The 16,014-nt window shown below is 53.0% G+C and overlaps 1 protein-coding gene across 3 annotated transcripts in view; it reads right to left on the bottom strand.

Annotated features, from left to right (window-relative positions):
• The window catches only part of USP19 (ubiquitin specific peptidase 19), a 1,845,650-nt gene that overhangs the window by 289,671 nt on the left and 1,539,965 nt on the right, over positions 1–16,014 (bottom strand). The gene's annotated exons all lie outside the window — the stretch shown is intronic.

Below are 16,014 nucleotides of genomic sequence, written 5' to 3'. Positions count from 1 at the left end.
GCCAATGACTGCCCTCTCCCTAAGCCCCGCCTCTGGCAGCCATCCTCAGATTTGGTAGTACGCCAAGTGGCAGTATGACCAAGTGAAGAGCCGCAGAGGGGTAGGTGGGAGGGTTCGCATGTGAATCCATGCCAGACCCATGCTGGAGAACAACAGTTACAGGTAAGTAACTTGTTCCTTCTCCAGCATGGGGTCTGGCATGGATTCACATGCTCATGAATAAAAGAATACATAGCAGTATACACATGCACAACCACAGGAGGTGGCAACAGGCTCAACATTAAGCAATACAACAACTCAACATTAAGCATCTCTTACCTCCTCACCAGGCTCACCTTAAGCGAACAGGTTGTGCAGCACTGCTTGGCCGACCCTGGACTCCTCCCTGGAGTCCCGATCGACGCAGTAGAATCTTGTGAAGGTGTGCGTCGACCTCCACGTAGCAGCCCTGCAGATGTCCAGCAGGGGCACACCAGACAGGAACGCCGTGGTAGCAGCGATCGCTCTGGTCGAATGGGCTCTCGGACAGCCGGGCAGCGGTCGGTTTGCCAACCGATGACAATGCATGATGCAGCCAGAGAGCCATCTGGAAATGGAAGTCTTCGAGAGAGCCTTCCCTTGATTCACAGACCCAAAGTTCACAAATAGCTGTGACGTCTTCCGAAAACTCTTTGTGCGGTCCACATAGAACTTCAGCGCTCTAGCTACATCCAGCGAGTGCAAAGTCCTCTCGGCCGGCGTCGAAGGCGACGGGAAGAAAACTGGTAACACCAAGGGCTTGTTGAGGTGGAAGTCAGACGGCACCTTGGGCATGAAGGAGGGGTGCGTCGTAAGCACTACCCTTGTGTCATGAAAAGTCAAGTATGGAGGCTTGCAAGATAGGGCCTGAATCTCTCCCACTCGTCGTGCAGAGGTGATGGCCACGAGGAACGCTGTCTTCCATGACAGGAACTTCAAGGGCGCCGAATGCATAGGCTCGATTGGGGCTCCCATGAGCCTTGTCAGCACCACATTAAGTTCCCACGCCAGGGCAGGAGCCTTCACTGGCGGGAATGAACGGAATAGACCCTTCATAAATTCCTTTACCAGGCGATGAGACCACAAGGACGCCCGTCCCGTAGTCCTGGTATATCGGGAGATGGCAGCCAGATGTATTTTTATGGAGGCGTGGGCCAGTCCAGCTTTGGCCAGCGACAGTAAGTACGCCAGCACTTGAGGGGCAGTAATCCGCAGAAGGTTAATCTTCTGTGCACGGCACCAGACAGAGAACCTCTTCCATTTATGACCGTAACACTTGAGAGTTGAGGACGCCCTGGCCTTTGCAAGAACCTCTCTGCAATCAGCCGGGATATCGTACCCTCCAAACTCTAGCGCTGCAGGAGCCAGGCCTGCAAGTTCAGCGACTGTGGGTCGTGGTGTAGAATGGCGCCTCCTTCTCTGGAGAGAAGATCCGCGTCCGCCGGCAGCCTGACTGGCGGGGAGGTTGACGAGTCCAGAAGGTCCGGGAACCAGACCTGCCTCAGCCACGCCTGTGCAACGAGGATCATCCTGCACCTGGACTTCTTGGGCTGGCTGAAGAGGCGGAGCAGCAACGGCAATGGAGGGAACGCGTATAGAAACAGGCCGTCCCAAGGGAACGAGAAAGCATCGCCCATGCTCCTCGGCTGTGGGAACCTGCTGGCGAACCTCTGGCACTTGGAGTTCGCCGCCGTCGCGAACAGGTCGATCTGGGATAGGGCTGGGGATCTGGTGCCTCCCTGCTTCCGTATGTAGAACATCGTGGTGGTGTTGTCGGTGAAGATCCTCACCACTTTGTCCTTGAGGGACGGGAGGAACGACTTGAGCGCCCAGAACACTGCACGGAGCTCCAAGATGTTGATGTGAAGAGACCTCTCCTCCGGGAGCCAAAGGCCTCTTGCGTGGAGATCTCCTGTGTGGGCCCCCAACCATCCAGAGAGGCGTCCGTAGTCACCGTCTCCTGAAACGCCGGGGTTTGAAAATCCGTGCCCGTCGTGAGGTGAGCCCTGGTGCCCCACCATAGGATCGCCCGACGGAACTCCTCGTCGAGGGGGATCCTGTCCTCGAAGCAGCACCCCGCCTGAAACCAGCGGGCGTCGAGGAACTCCTGTAGCGGACGCATCCGAAGTCTGCAAAGGGGTACAAGGTAGATGCACGAGGACATCCTCCCGAGAAGGGACTTGATGGACCTCACCCTGGCCACGTCCGTGGCTAACAGTCGCCGTCCCTTGCCCAGGATGGTTTTGGTCCTCTCCTCTGAAGGGGAGGCCAATTGCTCCACTGTATCGAGCTTCGCCCCCAAAAACAGTGCTACTTGCGACGGAACCAGGTGGGATTTGGGGTAGTTGGAGAACCCCAGCTCCAGGAGCAACCGGACGGTCCTCGCTGTATGATCGACGGCGAGTTCCCTTGACCTTGCCCGGATTAGCCAGTCGTCCAGGTAGGGGTAGACGTGGATCCCCTGCAGGCGCAGCCGCGCCGCCACTGTGCCACTCACTTGGTGAAAACCCTGGGTGCCGACTTTAATCCGAACGGTAGGGCTCTGAATTGGTAGTGGCGTCCTTGAACCACGAACCTGAGGAACTTCCTGTGCCTTTTTAGAATGGGGATGTGGAAATAAGCATCCTCCAGGTCCAGCGACAATAGGAAGTCACCTTCCTCCAGCTGTCCCAGTACGTGGCTGGAGGGTGACCAACCTGAATTTCTGCGCCTTGATGTATTTGTTTAACCGACGCAGATCTAGGATGGGACGCCATCGGCCTGTCTTCTTCCTGACGAGGAAGTACCTTGAGTATACTCCGGAGCCCCGGAGCCTCCTGGGGACGAGCTCGATGGCACCTTTCTTGAGCATCGCCTTTACCTCCAACAGCAGTTGAGGGACGTGATTCTCCTTCCTGGCCACGGGAGGAATGCAAGGGCACTTCTTTAGGAATTCCAGCGAGTGCACGTTGGCCAGGGTGTCCAACACCCAACGATCGGTGGAGATGGACTCCCACACCCTGACGAACTTCGTCAGTCGGCCACCCACTGGGGTGCTTCGGTGGGGGCCCGACCACCCGGCCGGGTCAGTCTTGCTTGGAAGCGGCCTTGCCTCCTTGGCCTCCTTGGCGATGACGGCGGGAACCCCCTTGCTTGCCGCGACCTCTGTAGGCCTCCTGGGAAGAGGAGCGGGCCGCCTGGCGGTAGGTGGAGGAGCCACCGCTGGATCCTTTGGAGGCACCCTGTCTGCCTCCAGAGCTCCGAAAGGGCCGTCGCTGCTGAAGCACCCCAAGTGCCCGGGCCGTTTCTGAGTCGGTCTTGATGGCCTGTAGAGACTCATCCACCGCTTTACAAAAGAGGTTGTTGCCGTGGAACGGTATGTCCATCGCACTGGCCTGGACGTCCTGGCGAAAGTCTGTCACCTTGTGCCATCCTCGTCGTCAGAGGCAAACTCCGGTATCGCAATGTCAGTTGCCACCGTAATGGCGTGATCGACGGCACCCTGCCCTCCTGCAGAATTTCTAGGGCCTCCGCCCTTTTATCATCAGGCAGGAAATCTAGCAGGGGAGCTATCTTGAACCAGAGCTCCCTGTCGTAGCGGGCCATGATCGCTAAGGCATTGGCCGCCTCAATCGTCTCGCCGCCGACGAGATGACTTGTCGTCCCATAGAGTCCAACTTCTTACCCTCGCTGTCCGGCGGGGAAGTGGAAGCCGCCGCGCCCGCTGCCTTCTTCTTAGCCGCTGCCGAGACGACCGAGTCTGGCGTGGGTTGGGCCCTGAGGCACAAGGGGGCGGCATCGGGGACTCGGTACTTCTTCTCGTACCTGTCCCTCTTGGTGGGTGTCGTGGCAGGGTTCTTGAGGACAGCAAGCCCCTCGTCCCAGATGTCGTCGAGTAAAGGCACCGCAAGGACCGTCTTCCTCTTAGCCTCTCGTCGTTGGTACAGAAACCCCTCCTTTTTCTGTTCTTCAGGACAGAGCTGGAAGAGCTCGGATGCCCTGGTTATCATGGCGTGGAAAGAGCCAACCTCGTCGGCTGGGGACGCCCGCGGGTGGTGACGACGGGATGTCTGCTGTGTCATCGCCGCCGTCCGTCGCCGTATCCTCTCCCGGCGAGGTGGATGAGGGGCCCGCCGGCCTCGCAGGCACGAAGGGCGGAGAAGGGTGGACTCTCCTCCGCTTGGAGGGTTTCCCGACGGGCCTGGTTCTGGATCCTCCGTCGTGGTCCGTGGTAATCTCGTCCTTATCTCGGTACATAAGGATTGGATTGGCAACAAAATGGCCACCGAGCTATCCTGGGGCTCGGGCAATGGCTGCGCCGGACGGGATGGCCGCTCCACTGGGCCCTGTTCGTCGTCCTCGTCGCTATCTTCGATCAAGTCAGCAGGGACCGTCCCCTGGGATCGAACCTTCTCGAACCTCTTGTTGAGGTTTATGAACCTCTCGTTGAGGCCTATGGACCTTTCTTTGAGGCCCCTCTCGGTCTCCACCAGTTCCTCCTCAGAGGCTGATTCCGAGTCTGTAACGGCTACAGGCCCCCACCTCTTTTTCAGCCTGGGGCTTCACGGGGGTCTTAGCGGTGGGCTGGAAAGAGGATTCCCTCCGCAGCGCCAGGGATACTCTGGGCCCAGAGGCCGTTTCCATTGGCGTAGTCTCAGCCGGCTCTGCCAGGTTCGCAGAGACCACTACGGTAGAGGCCTTAGCCGGGTGGATCAAGGCCCTCACACCTTAGGTGCGTCCTGGGCCTTCGCCTTGGCGGGGAGGGTCAATGCCTCGCTCCCCCTTCAAGATCGACCGGGTCCGCTCCAGCGGCCTACCCGGGTTCTCGGACTTCCTCTTCCCCGAACCAGAGCACTGGCTCGTGGTCGAACGTGCCGGGGAAGTAGCGCCCTGCTTGGCAACCGAAGAGCACGACCTTTTGGCGCTCCCAGAGCCCGCGGACTCGCGGTGCTTGGCCTTCTGTTTGGCCCCCGTTGCTGGGGAGCCCTCAAAGGACTTAAGCCCGCTCAGACTACTTCTTCGCCTTCTCACTTGCTGTGCCCTTCTCCAGCCAGGTGGCGAGGCGGGAACGACGAATCTTGTTTGGTCCGTTCCGAAAGGTTCTTGCAGAATGCACAGTCCTTCTCCACGTGCATCTTGTCCCGATGGAGGCAGTAGAGCCATTGCGAATGCTCGTCCTCCTTGAAAACGTTATATAATCCGCATCCAGGGCAGTTCCTGAACAGCTTGGATCCGGGCGTCGAGCTCCCTTTGTCCTGGGCCATGTCCGTTGAGGTAGGCCGCAGATCTTCCGGAATCTTCCAAGAAGTGTAAACTTGACGAAAACTTCACCCTTGAGGGGCGTAGAAGAATTCCGAAACAGGTCCCCGTTATCGGAAGTAGAAACGTTGGAGCTTGAGGCTCAATTAAACCGATAAAATGAGAAAATCTCCTGAAAAAGCGTGAAAACGCAGCAAAAAACTTGAGCGCTAAACACGAGGACTCCCAACACTTGAGCGTGCGGTAAAAATCTGAGGATGGCTGCCAGAGGCGGGGCTTAGGGAGAGGGCAGTATGACCCAGAGATCAGTGATTGGTTACTACTAAGAAAGACAGATCAGAAACGAAACTGATACGGAATTTTTCTTTACCGAGGATTCCCAGCCTGACGACGGGGAATATTCATGAGCATGTGAATCCATGCCAGACCCCATGCTGGAGAACAACAGCAATTCGTCTCTTCCAGCAGGGCTTCAAGGTTAAGCTTCAGTTTCACTCCAGTTACCATCTTGCTTTCCTTCCCCTCTCTACTGCTGGTTTCCTCTTTATTGATCTGTGTGGCATTTTGACAGTATAGTTGATGCACTTTAATGAGAGCTGATAATAATTGTAGTACCACTTTAGAACTGTATATATTTACCATTATTGATTTTCTGAGCACAAAGTGAGTTATTGTGATAGTGTACATAACCTTGAATATTAATTATATAAAGACTGTTTTAACTAATACAGTGTGTGGACATTCCTTTGTGGGGGCTTGGGGACTACACTGTACTTAAGAACCAGCCTGAATCACCTTCTGCGAAGCTAGGCCTTGATTGCTCAACCATAGCTACCAAATCGAGAATCTTGGCTGGGGTCCTCTGTGCCTCTCCTCTACCATATAGAGAGCAGAAGTACAGACACCCCCTCCAGTCTTTACACTGGAAGGGGGGTTGGCGAGGTGATGTCCCTGGCCTTGCGCGGCTGTGTCCCATGTGGGTTGACAGTCCAAAAGTCCAACAACAGCCCTGAGGATCACAATCCTTCCCCGGAGCGAAGAGCTGTAAAGCAGCCCGGCCAGACGTCTAGGGAGGCCTGGGGAGCTGGCCTTGGGCATCTGCCTTGCATGTGTTGACCTCCTCCCCTGGCCCATTGGCGGTCATGGGGTGACCCGGTGGGGTCCCTGCTCCAAAGGGAAAAGCTCTAACGTGGCTTGGCCAGAGATCCTTAGGGTGGGGGGGTTTGAGAGGGGCAGGTCCACAGGCATGAGTCCAGCGCCCTAATTCGCCAAAGTTGGCCCCAAATATGTTTTTAAATATTGCCTTGTGGGCCAATGGGTGCAAAACATTATGCCACTTTTTTTGTTTGTTGGGTGGGGGCCTGCTTGGCTTGGAAGGGGGGGCGAGCACCCCATAATAAATTCCCTGGTGGTCTAGTGGTTCTTTCTGATTCCCAGAGGTGGCAAAAGGAGGACAGAGCCTCACTTTGACCCCCCCCACCAGCCCCCAGAAAAGCAGAAAGGATCTGCCTATCCTTGGGGTGGGGCTGAGGGGGGCTGGCCCAAAAGCATGGGTCCAGACCCCCCATTTCCCACCCATCGGCCCCCCAAAGGCAGCAAAATATTGTGCCCTCTTATTATTTTGGGTGGGGGCCTGTTAGTTTTGGCGGTGCCCACTCCCAAAATCAATTCCCTGGTTGGGCCCACCCCCAAAATCAATTCCTTGGTGGGGGCTCCAACCCATAAACTCAATTCCCTGGTGGTCCAGTGGGGATTGCTGGTCAAGGATCGACGATCCTCGACCAGTAATCTGCTTCTGAGTCTCCCCTTTCCAATGAGCGCTCACTTGTCCGAATCAGGAAAAAATGCCTTTGCAGGACACAAATGCATCCCTGCAAAATGTACATGCTGAAGCCTTTTGTAGAAATGCCAGATGGACTTTTAATGAATTAAAATCAAGACCAGAGTATAATAAATGCATTAAGTTGTGTACTATATGTGAAGGAAGAAAGTTAATAGGGGTGACCTTTGATCTGTTACACCATACAACAAATAGTTTCCATTTGTTAAACTAGCAGTGTCTAGTTTACGTGCTTCTTTTAAAATTTCCATGCATCTGGAAGGTACATTTAGGTGATCAACCTGACTTCAGGAGCCACGCTAAATTGGTCCCTTAAGCTGAGGATGAAGGGTTAACATCCGATTGTTTTATTTATTTATTTATTTTTTAACTTTGCTTATTGTTCTTGACAATACAACAAGAGAGCGAATAAATTACAAATAGTAGACAGATACATAATCATCACACACAGTGCGAGTATGGCACAAACAGAATAGTAGGGGACCAGCAAGAAATACAGCATAAGAAAGTTCACATAATGAAGTAACAATCAAAGCACATCCTTTAAGCAGTCGTAGGGATTGAAAAGGAGGGATCATCAGAATCAATATCAGTGTCAGTTGATATAGAGGAAACAGGAACGGAATGGAGCCCATATATTTCTGGGTTGTGACATTAGTGGTTGCTGGGCCGACGATGTCTCCTCTGTATCCGAAGCCCAAGTCACAGCTCGAAGCCACTGAGCATGTGTGGGAACCCCAGGGCAGAGCCAACACAACAGGATACAACGGATTGCTAGCAGCATACCTAGCACAGCTAGTTTCTTGGCGTTGTAACCAAGTCCAAGGAGTTCATGAAATAGACCGGTCAATGTGGACGGGGCAACCGTGCAATCCAGGATGTCAGACATTGTGGCGCAAACCTCGCCCCAGAAATGAGAGAGCCGTGGGCAAGACCATATCATATGAATGTATTTTGCATCATCCGAGCCACACCTGGGGCACCTGGAGGGTGGGAGGGAAGCGGTGATCCTTCAACATATGGTTGAGTCTGATCGGGGTATAGTGGAACCCTTGGAGTACTTTGAATTGGATCAATTTAAAGGGGGAGTTGCACGATATATCATGGGTACTAGCGCACATACGGCCCCAACGCTGATCAGTTATTTGAATACCCAGATCCTCGCCCCAGTTACGTCTGAATTTATCGAAGGGAGGGGTGTCCTTGGACTGAAGTAGAGCATATAGTCTGGAGGCCTTTCCTCTAAAGGACAGTGTTCAAGAGTTCAGTTAGTATAGGATCTCCCGGGGGAATTGCGGGAAAGTCTGGGTATCTTTTCTTAAGGGAGCAGCGGAGACCTAAATATTGGAGCCATTGGGTGGGTCTCCTACGCAGGGATGTGGGAAGATCTGGCCATTCGATGAAATTACCCTGGTCAAAGATATCTCAGACAGCCTCGAATCCCTCATCAGCCCAGAGATGTACCGCAGTCGGGGTATGCAGGGAGCATCCAGAAGTAAGTTCCAGAGGGGAAGGTTGCCATTAAAGGGATGTGGGGCGGCGACCAATCTCCACAGTTTAGTTAAAGCCAGTGAGGTGGAGCCAACCGGGTCAAGGGGTTCGAGCTTGATACATTGGAAGGGGAGGACTGAAGAGTGGATATCGCGGCACTTCACAGCAAGCAGTTTGCGCCTGGTATGTGGCGGGGGGTCTGCGAGTATAAACCAGTTCGAGGCGTATTGTGCCTGAGCAACTATCTAATACCTTTTGAAATTAGGGGCGCCGAAGCCGCCCTCGGACATGGGAGCAGCTAGCGTGTCCAATTGAAGGGAGACTGCACCAGAATGCCACAGGAAGTTATTTACGGTGATTGGAGGAATTCACTGCCGGGCCATAATGGTATATTGTTGAGGAATTTATAGAGGAGTCAGGGAAGTATATTCATTTTCAGAATGCCGATTTTGCCCGCTAGAGAAATTGGTAGTTTAGCCCAGCCTGTGCATTTCCAGGTAAGTGTAGTAAGATATTTTCCGAAGTTGGCTGTATATAAAGGGGCAGGTTGGCGAGCGACCACCACTCCGAGATAGGTGATCTCGGTCTGCGACCCTATGAAACCCAAGAGGTCTGAGGAGGGGGAGGGAGGTCAGGGGGGAGGAAGGGGTCAAGGGGGGCTGGGTAAATGACATCATCAAGGATCAGGGCTAGGTTGTCCGCAGGACGGCGGATGACAAGAAGAGCCTTGTCGGCATTTAAGGAGATGATCTCAGGGGAGCCAACAAGTCTCCGATCTCTGTGTGCATGCATTTGGCGTATCCTGTCAGCTAGGGGTTCGATGGCTATTGCAAAGATATGGGGAGAGAAGGGACAGCTCTGCCGTGTACCCTTGGCCTTTTGGAAGAGGGGCGAACATCTGTCCTCGGTGCGGACCCTGGCCACTGGATGAGAATAGAGAAGTCTGACCCAGGACTGAAAGCGGGGCCTGAAGTTACTTTTCTCGAGGATGTTAAGGGTGGCTGCCACTGCCTGCACGGACTGGTCGATATGGTCAAGAATGTTGAAAAGTCGACACAAATTAAGGGAGGTAGAGCGCCCCGAGATAAATCCTGCCTGATCTGGGTGTATGATATAAGTCATATACGGGGCCAGTCGCAGAGCCAGCATTTTGGCATAGATCTTGACATCACAATTAATGAGGGAAAGGGGTTAATATGAGCCACATCGGGTGGGAGGTTTGCCTGGCTTAAGAAGCACTGAGATTATAGCTTCACAGAGGGATTTGGGGGGGGGACGCCCAACTCACAGGATTCCTCCCATAGTGCATATAGTTGGGGACCAGGCGGGCCGTATACTGCTTATAAAATTCTATCGGGAGGCCATCGGAACCGGGGCCTTTTCCCAAGGCCAGGGAATCTATGGCCTTGGAAATTTCTTCAGGTGCGATTGGTTCGCCTAGGGAGTCCCTAGTCTAAGTGGAAAGGACAGAAAGTGGGAGACTGTCCGAAGTATGCCTCGGCATCTACTGCAGGAATACTGTCAGCATTAGAGTAGAGGGATTCATAGAATGAACGGAATTCTGCCTTAATAGCTTGTGATGATAGGGCCAGAGTGCCACCAGATCTTTCAATGGCCGGGATGTGGGGTGAACCGGACTCCTGACAGAGAAACCTAGCCAGGACATGAACAGGGCGCTCCCCAACCCCATACCTACTAGCTGAGTGAGGGTCATCCAGGAACTTCCTTTCCGCTCCGCGTGGGAGCGGAACATGTCCAGCTCAACTCCGATATCAGAGAGGGTAGTGGGTGACTGTGAAGAGGCATACTGGGTCACAAGGGAGGAGATATGAGATTCACTCTTTGCGATGTTGTGCCAAATCACTAAGGATCCCGGACTCCTTGGAGATAGCTATGCCCCTAATCTAAGCTTTGAATGATTCCCAAAGGATAGCCTGTGTGCGGACTGAACCAGTGTTTAAAGTAAAGAAGTCACCAATGGCGGTCTCCAGTTCCATCCTTAAGGCAATATCTAATAAGGAATGAGACTTCCATCTCCAAGACCGATGCCTGTTATTGGTCCCCCAATCTGGGGAGATTGTTACAGGGTAATGGTCGGAGAATTCCTGGGAAGAATTGCTATGTGTGTGATGGTTCTGATTAGTATGTCCGACACAAGCCACCTGTCAATCCGTGAATGGGAGTCATTCACTGAAGAATAGAAGAGTATGATCGAGAGTCCGGATACACCAGTCTCCAAGCATTCGGCACCATCACCTGGGCCTGGATTTCTAGGATAGTTCTAGCTGCCTTTGTCCAGATCTATGTCCAAGATAGTGTTAAAGGCCCCACCCCAGAGGATAGGGACAATGGGGAACCCAGAAAGCAGGGTTGCCAGGTGCGCGTAAAATCCTGGAACATCTACATTGGGGCCGTACACATTAAGGAGTATAACTTCCCTACTAAGTGGGATCCCAAATAACAAAACATAGCGGCCTAGCGGGTCTACATGGCTTGCCTTCTGTTGGAACTTAAGACTCTTGTGTATCAGGGTCATGACTCCACGGTTCTGGGTTGAATAGTCTGTATAGTATCATTGGGGGCCCCATGATTTAGCAAATCTCTCACATCCACCAGTGCGAGCATGGGTTTCCTGCAAGAAAAGCAGTTTCACTCTGTGCCGTTCAACATCTAGCTGTAGTTTCTGCATCTTTGCGTAATTACCCAGCCCCCTGATATTGCAACTCATACAAACAAGGTTATTGACCGTCGTCGGGCCAAGTGGCAACCATTAGTAAAACAGGATAGTGAGTCAGAAGTTGGGTATAGGCTCCACAACAATGTGAATAGGACCCCAATTTAAATATGTGAACCTGGGTATGTTTGGGCTTTCTCGCTCTCTGTTGCATGTCAAGCAATTTTCAACATAACACCCCTTCCCCCCAACCCTCCCCAACCACCATCATTCTCCCAATCATAGGGCTGAACACCCAGAAAACTTCCAGCCAAACTAAGAACAGAGGCAGCATTGCCTGGGGGGCTGTGCGACGGCCGTGAGCGGCGATGCCTCCAAGTCAGGGAAAAGACTAGGCAATTTTGTGGTGCGTGGTGTGAAAAGTATGTGTAACGGATGAAGAGAACAAATACGAGAAACAGTGCAAGGAATCAGTTGGACGAGAGTAGACTATGGACCATGGGGTCTACAACTGACAGACTCCAGTACACATCAGGTATTGACCCAGGGTTATTGATGAACAAAGCGGCATAAGCTTGACTGCCGAGGTGTGTGTGGTCATCCCGGGAAATGTGTGTTGATACATTTGGAGGCTTCCTCAGGAATGGTAAAGTAGACTTGATTTGAGTGTTCAATCCTGAGTTTGGCCGGATAAAGCATTGAGTATTTGACCCCCAGGTCTCGTAGCATCTTCTTGGCAGACAGGAAAGTCTTGCGCTCCTGTTGAGCAGACACAGAAAAATCGTGATACAAGTGGATTCTGGTGGAACCAAGGAAGAATTGACCTTTGGATCTTGCCACCCGGAAGAGTGAGTCTCTATCGCGATAGTTTAAAACCCTTGCAATAATGGGACGAGGAGCCGCGCACGGCTTAGGTTTTGCAGTCAGGGCCCGGTGGGCTCTCTCTATTGCGAATTGTGGGGAGAGTTTCGGGGAATCTAGTAGCATGAACAGGATGCGTTCAATATAGTCTTCCATGGGGCTGTTGAGCTTATCCTCTGGGACCCTGATAATGTGGAGGTTGTTGCGTCTAGAGCGCGATTCGAGATCTTTGTTTTTCTTGCTGACATCCAGTACCTGTCTGGAGAGCGTGGTCACCTGCTCGAAGAGAGGCAATGTCATCTTCAGCCACTCCAACCCTAGTCTCCACCTCCACAACCCAGTTGTCAATTTTTTTCATGTGGCCTTTAATCGATGATATGGACCTGGTCATGTCGTCCAATTTAGAGCGTAGAGCTGTGAATCCTTCATGCATGTAGTCAACCATTTTCTGAGATTCAGTGGGCTCTGAAGGCGATGATGCGGCAGGTTCAGGAGTGAGCTCAGAAGGCTTTGATGGTGCTTTCGCAAACATGTTGATGGAGCTCTGCTTTTTGTTAGCTCTTTTTGTCATGGTCCCAGCAGTCGCCGCCGGAGGCAACTGTGCAACGCACTTGGAGTGGCACCGGCTTCTCAGGGTCAGGCAGACCACCCTCAGCAAGTATCTACAAGGGGCATGACTTTCCAACTCAAGCTGCAGAGGAGCGGGAGGGCCCCAGCCGATGGATCCCATGGATATTACAGAGTGGACAGGTCCAGGAGCGGTGCAATGGGGTATGCGGTAGGCAGATCCGGGTTGGTGGCCACATGTAAATGTCCTGTGAGCGGTTCCAGTAGAGGGGCACAGTAAGGATGGCCAGAAGTGGTATCCTGGCCCAGTGGGTCTAGTTCAGGGCGGGTCCAGGAGAATTACAACTCCCCTCCCCTACGGTGCCAAGAGAGTCGTCCCGTTGTTACGCTCACCTGGTCTCTGCGGGGGCACGGTTTCAGCCCACCCAGGGATGTGGTTGGTTGGTTGGTCGGTCCTGGTATTGCTTTTCCCTTCTGAACTGATGGCTGCGATGACAGGAAGGCTGCTCCTGCGTGGATGTAACGAGCGTGAGTATGCTAGTTTAAGGCCCTTGCCCCCACTTCCCGAGGCGCGATTCCCTGTAGATGTCCTGCTTTGGAAGGCTCACCTGGTGTATAATGTCTGTGGGCTCTTCGTCATGTTACTTCTGGCAGGGGTGCTTGATGGTCGAGGACCGAGTTCCTACATTGGTCCTATGTCTGTGGGCTCTCCGTCCTGCTACTTCTGGCAGGGGCACTTGATTGTCGAGGACCGAGTTTCTTCACTAGTCCTTTGAGGGCTGACCAACCACTCCGCTTTAGGTAAGTAAGCAATGTTCTCGTTTGTCTTCTGTATTATTTGTTTTTTCCTGTTATTGTTTGTTTCCTCGTAATGGTGTTCGTTCTGTGTGTTACTGTCTGCTCCTTCCTTAACCCTGTTCTTTTGTTCTCTTCCTTTGCAGGTGGCGGTACAGACCTGTGTAGCTGCCGAGTTGGATGGCGGCAGCCGGAGTGATGAAGAACGGGACCAGCAGCTGCGGTAGCAGGTAGGCCGACTTGTAGAAATGCGCGTGTGTTGAAAATGCAGCGCGGCTTTCCGATGATGAAATGTTCTAACCTTGTCTTTTGTCTTCCTTTGCAGCGAGCAAGTTCGTGAAAGAAGACTGCCGTGGAGCGATGTCAGAATCAGGATCGTCGGATTCCAGGTGGTGAGTATCTAGGTCAATGTGGCGTCGAGCATCACGTTGCATCTGAGTGCAAGGTAACGCGAAGCACAGGCCTCAAGGACCGAACAGCGTACATAGCTGGGCTTCTGGGCATGCCCATTAGCCTGGCCTGCCTGCCACACCCAGCAGCTTACACGTGGAACTGGGCCTCGAATAAAGCGGCCTGAATAGAGGAAAAGTAGTCCCTTGTTACTTCTTCACATGAGCTGGCCCCCTGTGTTTGTTTGTCCTGAAAGGACATAAATGGGCCATTCTTTGGTAGCGACCCATGGTCGCACCCGTGTACTTGGGCTAGTGGTCGTGACACCCGATCCCCTCAAGTGGACGGTGTCCTTCCACATAGGATTGTGAGAAAGGGCAGTTAGAGGGGAACTTCTGCCCAAAGAAAGTAGATTAAGTGGTCCAGTATTTGACTCCTGTGAGTTATAGTGAATACCAGATGGTAGTATTAGCACTCAGAGTGGTCGCTGGGTGTTTATCTGTTGTATTAGGTCTTCAGCCTGATGAGTACAGGTCCAGCCCTCGAGGTGCGCTATAGGCTGTGGGGGCTCATGTGGATACGGAATCCAGTGCAGCATGAGGTCGCCAGATCACACTAATGACTGGACGCTTCCTGTGTCGTGACTCAATCAATGGCACTCCATCCGCAAGCGGAGGGGACGGGCCCAATGTCAGCGCCTCAATGGTCAACAGGAGGAGCGTAGATGAAGGGCCCCGCCACCCGGCACCCCCACCATGAGCGGAACCGCTTGAAGCACTGCGCGGCTGCAGGGGGGCACGGCCTGGCGCAAGGGTGGGGGAGCACAGGTACTCACTGCGGTCATCTGTAGTCGGCCAGTGTCCGCCAGCCCCTCGATAGTCTGAGGCACAATACGCAGCACCGGCCACAGGGGTGGCTCCTCTGCCCAGTCCCCCGGTCCGGGCCACCTCGCCTCTGGGTGCTGTGTGGGCCTGGCACGCCAGATGGCACAGAGGGAGACGCTGGTAGGAGTATGAAGCACTGGTGCTGATCGGCCCTCCTACGCACCAGCAACCTGCCCCACCCGGGCCGTTGATATGAGGAGGGAGCCAGGGTAGTGTGAGAAAAGGCCCACCACGTCTGATGGAGCCTGCGTCCAATCTGCAGACACCGCTCACTCTCTGAGAACGAACAGTCACATGGGTCAGGATGGCGGGCGGCCCTCCCCCAAGTAGGCCTTTGCCACAGCAGCGCCCGCAGGGGTCCATCCACCCTGGAGGCTATGTCCGGGTCAGTATGTGGAGGACTCTCCGTGATATCCAGGATGGTGATATCTCCGCCTTAGTGTGCTCCGGCACCCCGACAGTTGGACTGTAGCTGGTGAAGGGTTACAGCTGTTTGCTGGATACTTTCACGAAATTCACTGTATAACCGCAGTTTTTAAAGTTCAGGATTTCTCCCAGCACAGAGCACTAACTCAGGCAGCCATTCCTCTCGAGCGAAACAGCGCCCCCTTCAACATCCGATTCCGTTTTAACATAATGTCAGGGCATGTTAGTTTCATTGGTGCGCAAATGACATTTTGAGGAGGTAGGAGAACCACATCAGCCAAGCCCACATTGGGGATATTATGATCATTGTGACCCTCTATTGGTGCATCTTGTGGATTACTTTGCTTAACAGTGTTGTCAGAGCAAAAGTGTAAGCAAATATCACTGGCCAACTGATCCACAGTGCATTCCCCTTGGATTCCTTCTGGAAGAACCTGGAGGCGTAAAGTAGGCATTTCAAGGTTTCTTTTGTGGCAAATAAATATATGTCTGGCTGTCCCCAATGTGTAAAAACATTGCTTAGAATGTCTGAAAATGTTGCTTAGGTTAACCAAATATATTTCCCACTCATGTTCTAAGGGCGGGTATGTGCCTCAGCTTATCGTGTCTGCTAGGCAGTTGTACTCCCCTGGAATGTGTTGGCATTGGAGATTTATTTCTCTCGGGAGGCTTGATTTCCATATCTATGCAAGTGTGAACAGAATGAGGGAACGAGACCCGCTCCATTTGTTGATGTAAAATATGGCTGTTGTAGAGTCTGTAATGATTAGCACATTACCAATTCATTGAGCTTAGAAAGCTTCTTGGGCCTTTTAATCTGATAGCAACTT

This window comes from Ambystoma mexicanum, chromosome 2p (genome assembly GCF_040938575.1).
Source record: "Ambystoma mexicanum isolate Mex_15411 chromosome 2p, UKY_AmexF1_1, whole genome shotgun sequence".
Classification (NCBI taxonomy): domain Eukaryota; kingdom Metazoa; phylum Chordata; class Amphibia; order Caudata; family Ambystomatidae; genus Ambystoma; species Ambystoma mexicanum.
The sequence above is the reverse complement of the archived record's forward strand: the minus strand, read 5'-3'. Positions and strand labels throughout refer to the sequence as shown.